Source organism: Arachis hypogaea, chromosome 7 (genome assembly GCF_003086295.3).
Source record: "Arachis hypogaea cultivar Tifrunner chromosome 7, arahy.Tifrunner.gnm2.J5K5, whole genome shotgun sequence".
NCBI classification, from domain to species: domain Eukaryota; kingdom Viridiplantae; phylum Streptophyta; class Magnoliopsida; order Fabales; family Fabaceae; genus Arachis; species Arachis hypogaea.
In genome coordinates, this window is record NC_092042.1 from 32,635,651 (window position 1) to 32,643,610 (window position 7,960).

Consider the following 7,960-nt stretch of genomic DNA (forward strand, 5'->3'; position numbering starts at 1 on the left):
TTCCTTAGTACTGCTTGGTGCATTTTGCATCCCAGACAGACTTTGAGAAATCATATTGACTTGTTGAGTCAATATTTTATTCTGAGCCAATATGGCATTCAGAGTGTCAATCTCAAGAACTCCTTTCTTCTGACTAGTCCCATTGTTCACAGGATTTCTTTCAGAAGTGTACATGAATAGGTTATTTGCAACCATTTCAATCAGTTCTTGAGCTTCAGTAGGCGTCTTCTTCAGATGAAGAGATCCTCCAGAAGAGCTATCCAAGGACATCTTGGACAGTTCAGAGAGACCATCATAGAAAATACCTATGATGCTCCATTCAGAAAGCATATCAGTGGGACACTTTCTGATCAATTGTTTGTATCTTTCCCAAGCTTCATAGAGGGATTCTCCTTCCTTCTGTCTGAAGGTTTGAACTTCCACTCTAAGCTTACTCAATTTTTGAGGTGGAAAGAACTTTGCCAAGAAGGCATTGACTAGCTTTTCCCAAGAGTCCAGGCTTTCTTTAGGTTGAGAGTCCAACCATATTCTAGCTCTGTCTCTTACAGCAAAAGGGAATAGCATCAGTCTGTAGACCTCAGGGTCAACCCCATTAGTCTTGACTGTGTCACAAATTTGCAAGAACTCAGCTAAAAACTGATGAGGATCTTCCAGTGGAAGTCCATGGAACTTGCAATTCTGTTGCATTAGAGAAACTAATTGAGGCTTAAGCTCAAAGTTGTTTGCTCTAATGGCAGGGATAGAGATGCTTCTAACATAGAAGTCGGGAGTAGGTGCAGTAAAGTCACCCAGCACCTTCCTTGCATTGTTGGCATTGTTGTTGTTTTCGGCTGCCATTTGCTCTTCTTCCTTGAAGAGTTCGTCCAGGTGCTCTAAAGAGAGTTGTGCTTTGGCTTCTCTTAGTTTTCTCTTCAAGGTCCTTTCAGGTTCAGGATCAGCCTCAACAAGAATGCCTTTGTCTTTGCTCCTGCTCATAAGAAAGAGAAAGGAACAAGAAAATGTGGAATCCTCTATGTCACAGTATAGAGATTCCTTTAGGTGTCAGAGGAAAGGAAGAGTAGAAGACAGAAGTGGAAAATTCGAACTTAACAAAGGAGATGAAGTTCGAATTTTGCATTAAGGGATAGTGTTAGTCCATAAATAGAAGGATGTGAGAAGGAGGGAAGTCATTTTCGAAAATTAAGTGGAAAATTTAAAAAAAATATTTTTGAAAAACTTTACTTAATTTTCGAAAATGAAAAGGGAAAAGAAATCAAATGATTTTTGAAAAAGATTTTGAAATTAGAAATCAGAAACATTTGATTGAAAACTATTTTGAAAAAGATGTGATTAAAAAGATATGATTTGAAAACAATTTTAAAAGATATGATTTGAAAACAATTTGAAAAGATATGATTTTAAAAATTAATGACTTGCGTAACAAGAAAAGATATGATTCAAACATAAAACCTTCCTCAACAGAAAAGGCAAAAAATGTTCAATCAAATCATTAATTGTTAGTAAGTATCTTTGAAAAAGGAAAGAAATTGATTTTGAAAACATTTGATTGAAAAGATATGATTTGAAAAAGATTTGATTTTGAAAAACTTTGAAAACTTGAAAAAAAATTGATTTTGAAAACAAAATCTTCCCCCTTTGCCATCCTGGCGTTAAACGCCCAGAATGGTGCACATTCTGACGTTTAACGCCCAAACTACTACCCTTTTGGGCGTTAAACGCCCAGCCAGGCACCCTGGCTGGCGTTTAAACGCCAGTCTGTCTTCTTCACTGGGCGTTTTGAACGCCCAGCTTTTTCTGTGCAATTCCTCTGCTGTATGTTCTGAATCTTCAATTCTCTGTATTTTTGACTTGAAAAGACACAAATTAAAAATATTTTTGGATTTTTAATAATAAGGAATAATCAAAATGCAACTAAAATCAAATAATAATGCATGCAAGACACCAAACTTAGCAGTTTGTATACTACTGACACTAACAACATGAGAATGCATATGAGACACACAAAACACTCAAGTCAAGAGAATTCAAAGATCAGAGTACGAGAATCATCAAGAATTACTTGAAGATCCTTAAGATACATGCATGAATGCAATAAGAACAGAAACATGCAATTGACACCAAACTTAACATGAGACACTAGACTCAAACAAGAAATATTTTTGGGTTTTATGATTTTGTAAATTTTTTTGTGTTTTTCGAAAATTAAGTAGAAAAGAAAATAAAGGTATCAAAATTCTTAATGAGAATTCCAGGAATCATGCAATGTTAGTCTAAAGCTTTAGTCTAAAGGAATTAGACATGGCCGGCCAAGCTTCAGTAGCACATTGCATTCAAGAGCTAAATTGATGAGGATCAATCAGCATTGGTGATGATAAGAACATCACCTTGAAACACTAGAATTCATTCTTAAGAACTCTGAAGAAAAATACCTAATCTAAGCAACAAGATGAACCGTCAGTTGTCCAAACTGAACAATCCCCGGCAACGGCGCCAAAAACTTGGTGCGCGAAGTTGTGAACAATACTTTTTCACAACTCTCATAATCCCCGGTAATGGCTCCAAAAACGTGGTAGCTCAATACCATGGCATTACACAACTTCGCACAACTAACCAGCAAGTGCACTGGGTCGTCCAAGTAATAAACCTTACGCGAGTAAGGGTCGATCCCACGGAGATTGTTAGTATTGAAGCAAGCTATGGTCATCTTGTAAATCTTAGTCAGGCAAACTCAAATGGATATAGTGATGAACAAAAATAACACAAAGGTAAAGATAGAGATACTTATGTAATTCATTGGTAGGAACTTCAGATAAGCGTATGAAGACGCCTTCCCTTCCGTCTCTCTGCTTTCCTACTGCCTTCATCCAATTCTTCTTACTCCTTTCCATGGCAAGCTCGTGTAGGGTTTCACTATTGTCAGCAGCTACCTCCCATCCTCGCAGTGAAAACTAATGCTCATGCACTCTGTCACAGTGCGGCTAATCACCGGTTTGGTTCCCTCCCCTACCGGAATAGAATCACTCTTTTGCGTCTGTCACTAACGCCCAGTAGGTTACAGGTTTGAAGCACGTCACAGTCATTCAATCATTGAATCCTACTCAGAATACCACAGACAAGGTTTAGACCTTCCGGATTCTCTTGAATGCCGCCATCAGGTCCTGCCTATACCACGAAGACTCTGATCTCACGGAATGGTTGGCTCGTTTGTCAGGCGAGCACTCGGTTGTCAGGCGATCAACCATGCATCGTGCAATCAGGAATCCAAGAGATATTCACCAAGCCTCAAATGCTTGTAGAACAAGAGTGGTTGTCAGTCACTTTGTTCATGAGTGAGAATGGTGATGGGCGTCAATCATCACCTTCATCAAGTTGAAGAACAAGTGATATCTTGGAACAAGAACAAGCGGAATTGAATTGAAGAACAATAGTAATTGCATTAATACTTGAGGTACAGCAGAGCTCCACACCTTAATCTATGGTGTGTAGAAGCTCCACCGTTGAAAATACATAAGCATAAGGTCTAGGCATGGCCGAATGGCCAGCCTCCCAATGATCTAAGATAGCATAAAAATGAAGATAGCTACCAAAGTCTCTCTATCATGATCTAAGAACTAGATGTCCAAAGATGAAAATACAATAGTAAAAGGTCCTATATATAGAAAACTAGTAACCTAAGGTGTATAGAAATGAGTAAATGGCATAAAAAATCCTCTTCCGGGCCCACTTGGTGTGTGCTTGGGCTGAGCAATGAAGCAAATTTCGTGCAGAGACTCTTCTTGGAGTTAAACGCCAGCTTTAGTGCCAGTTTGGGCGTTTAACTCCCATTTGGGTGCCAGTTCCAGCGTTTAACGCCGGGATTCCTGAGGGTGACTTTGAACGCCGGTTTGGGCCATCAAATCTTGGGCAAAGTATGGACTATCATATATTGCTGGAAAGCCCAGGATGTCTACTTTCCAACGCCGTTGAGAGCGCGCCAGTTGGGCTTCTGTAGCTCCAGAAAATCCACTTTGAGTGCAGGGAGGTCAGAATCCAACAGCATCTGCAGTCCTTTTTGGTCTCTGAATCAGATTTTTGCTCAGGTCCCTCAATTTCAGCCAGAAAATACCTGAAATCACAGAAAAACACACAAACTCATAGTAAAGTCCAGAAAAGTGAATTTTAACTAAAAACTAATAAAAATATACTAAAAACTAACTATATCATACCAAAAACATACTAAAAACAATGCCAAAAAGCATACAAATTATCCGCTCATCACGCGACGGAGGAAGGTTGCGATGGCTGCGCGATGGAAGGGAAGGTTGATATTGATGGCTGCTGCGTGATGGAGAGAGAGTGAGCGAGCAGACGGTGGCTGCTCAAAGGAACGACGGCAGCGGCACGAGGCGGTGGCTGGACGGAGGTGAGGTACGGCCAGGAGATCGATTGAGAGAAGCCCTACCCTGGACTGAGTGTGAGAGAGGCAGAGAGTTCTGGAAAGAGTGGAATCTAGATCTGGGCATCTGGCATGGGAGGATGGGGTTAGGGCTATGTGCATATCCGCAGCTGAAACGGCAGCGTTTCGTTCTCCCCTCAAAAAATCGGCCGGATCACGGTTCGGTTCGACCGACCGGTTCCCGGCCAGTTCACCGGTTCAATTTTGGTTTTCAAATTCTCCGGTTTTGTTGACTACCCGAGTCGCCTTTCTGTCCAGGTCACGGTTTAACCGATTCGACCGGCCGGTTCGAACCGGTCTCCAGAACCTTGGTATATATATGGTTATATGCTTACTAGCCACGTCTTCTTTTCTTTCTTTTATAACTCCAAAATTGCATCTATCATTATTGCCATCAAGCTCTAATTGGTTTCCAACAAAATTAATTTGCCAACGAATATAAGACACAAGCGCATATTTAATTCCATTAGCACCTTTCTCTTTTTGTTTTCTAATTAGTTCGGTCACAAGGAATAGAACTAATAAAAAAGATCCTAAAATATTAAGGATGATTATTAGGTATCATGGCTTGGATAATCATGGGTTGGATGTCGCGGTATTAAACTGTTGACTCAGCTGTTCACGTTATAAATATTTTAAACGGATAATTATAAAAATTGAATATATTAAAACACAAATAATAATATATATGAATTACTAATATAAATGATATTAGCAACATAACGATAAAAAGATATACGGTAAAACAATAGTAAAGCTAAGTTCATCGAAAAGTACCGATATTTACTTATATCGACGAATATCTAACTCCATAATGAATTATTAACTAAACTTTATATTTAAATTAAAAATATCAATTATTCAAATTAATATATATATATAATTTTTATTATTTATAAATTACTAAAATTATGGTTTTAATTATGTAAAATATTTCATCATAATAAAAATATATATAAGAATCTGAATTTAATTGAATTCAAATAGTTATAAAATTAAGTTAATTACTTTTAATAAAATAATTTCTAAAAATAAAGAACTCAAATTTATAAAATAAATTATAACTTATTTATATTTATATTTTTTAAAAATGTGGGTCGTTATACTAACCATCCCTGGTTAGGCGCTCAACACCCTTGCTGCCCCCCTTTCTAGCATTCAATGCCAGGAACACTATTCCCTTGGGGGCATTCAACACCAAGGGTGGGTATTCCTTTTTGGCATTCAACACCAATAGTGCTGCCCCCCCTTTGGGTGTTCAACGCCTAGAGTAAGAACCCCTTCTTGGTGCCAATGACACTCGTCCTTGGGCGTGCAATGTCCTTAGAAGTGTCTTAGACAGCAGTCTGGTTATCTTCTGTCAGTTTTTCTTTTTCTGGTCTCTTATTGTTCTGAGGTTAGGTGTTCAATATTTTTCTACTCCTCAGTTGGATTGCCTGACATTCATCTTTTATCTGCTTAGACAATTGCTACCTAGTCTGACTCAGCTATGCTTCTACATTCCTGTTAGAAGTCTGAGTTTCTCACAAAGCCTCTTGCAATTCCAGTAACTACTGAGCAAGGGCATGTAGCTGCTGAGTCAATGGGTCATTTTGTTCTTCAGGATTAGATTCAGTAGATATTACTGTAACCTCTCCTGTTATGGAAGTCTCATCAACTGAGTATAGATACCGGTTCATGGCAACTGTCTTAATAAGTTCATGAGCCTCTTCAATTATTTTTCTCATGTATATAAAGCCACCAGCAGAGTGGTCTAGAGACATCCTAGCCATGTCTGTGAGGTCATAATAAAAGATGTCTAATTGCACCCATTCTGAAAATATTTCAGTGGGACATTTCCGTAGCATTCTTCTATACCTTCCACAGGCATCATGACGAGATTCATTATTCTCTTGCTTGAAGCTTTGGATGTCCAGCCTTAACTGAGTCAACTTCCTTGGGAAAATGTATTGATTCAGAAATTTGTCTACTAATTGCCTCCAGATTTTCAAGCTGGATTTGGGTTGGTTATCTGACCACCTCTTAGCTTGATCTCTTACAGCAAAGGAAAAGTGTAGTAGTCTGTAGACATCCTAATCTACTCCCTCAGTGCGTACTGTGTCAGCAATTTATAAAAAGTTTTTCAGGAACTCAGTAGGCTCTTCATGTGGAAGTCCAGAGTACTGGCAGTTTTGGTACACCAGAGTAATGAGTTGAGGGTTTAGCTCAAAATTACTTGCTCTAATGGGGGGTATGTTGATACTTCTCCCATAGAAGTCAAGAGTGGAGGCCTGCAGGACCCCAAAGTTCTTTTGAACTGTTTATTCTCATTTAGGTTCATGGTGAAGAAAGGTAGGAGAATTTGGATATTAAGAAGTAAAAAGGAAAATTAGAATAAAAATATTTTATTTATTTTTATTAATTAATTAAATTCCAAAAGAAAAAGAATATTAAAGACTAAGATAACTAATTAATTAAAAATAATTGAAAATTAAATACGTGATTTTCGAAAAAGAAGAAAGAGAAAGAAGTGAGAAGTTTTTGAAAATAGAACAGAAGAATTAGTTAGGAAGTTTTAAAAAAGAGAAAAGAAAAAGCAAGTAACTAATTAAGAAATATTTGAGAATAAGATAAGATAAGATATTTGAAAAAGATTTTATTTTAAAATTTTGAATTTAAAAATTTGAAAATTGAATTTTAAATTTGAATTGAGATAAGATAAAATTTTGAAATTTGAATTTTAAAATTTGAATTTAAAACAACATAAGATAAAGATTTACAAAATGAAGTGAAAAGATAGTAAAGATTTTAAAAAGATTTGAATTTTAAAATTTAAAAGAAAGATAAGATAGGAGAAAATCAATTTAAAAGAAAAGATTTAAAAAGATAAAATTTAAAATTTAAAATTTGACTTTACTAACAAGAAAATACTAAACCTAAAAATTTTTAAATCAAATAAAAAAAGTGTGCAAGATTTTCGAAAATATATATTTTTTTGAATAAAGATAGAAAATATATTTTTTATTTTTCAAATTAATGAAGAAAGAGAAAAACAACCAAAAGACACCAAACTAAAAATTTTTAAATCAAAGATACTAGTTTTTTCGAAATTTTAAAGAAAAACAACAAAAAGACACCAAACTTAAAAATTTTAAGATCAAAACAAGAAAAGAAACAAGAACATCTTGAATACCAAGAAGAACACTTATGAACAATTCAAAAATTTAAAGAAAATAAAGAACACACAAAGAACACCAAACCTAAGATATGACACTAGACTCAAACAAAAGACAAAGAAAATATCGATTTTGAAAAAGTTTTTGAAAAAGAAAACAAAAGACCCAAACCAAAATAGTAAAAAGCACATAATCTAAGAAACAAGATGATCCGGTAGTTTGTCAAATCCGAACAATCCCCGGCAATGGCGCCAAAAACTTGGTGCATGAAACTGACTCTGCACGTTTCGCACAGATAGACCGGTAAGTATATTGGGTCGTCCAGGTGATACTTCAGGTGAGTGAGGGTCGATTCCACGAGTATTGTTGG

General features: G+C 36.4%; 1 non-coding gene across 1 annotated transcript; it reads left to right on the forward strand.

Moving 5' to 3' along the window:
* The first annotated feature begins 324 nt into the window (after positions 1-324).
* LOC112704203 (small nucleolar RNA R71) lies at positions 325-432 on the forward strand. Its single transcript, XR_003154839.1, has one exon. It is a non-coding gene; the product is annotated as a small nucleolar RNA R71 (small nucleolar RNA).
* The last annotated feature ends 7,528 nt before the right edge of the window (positions 433-7,960 follow it).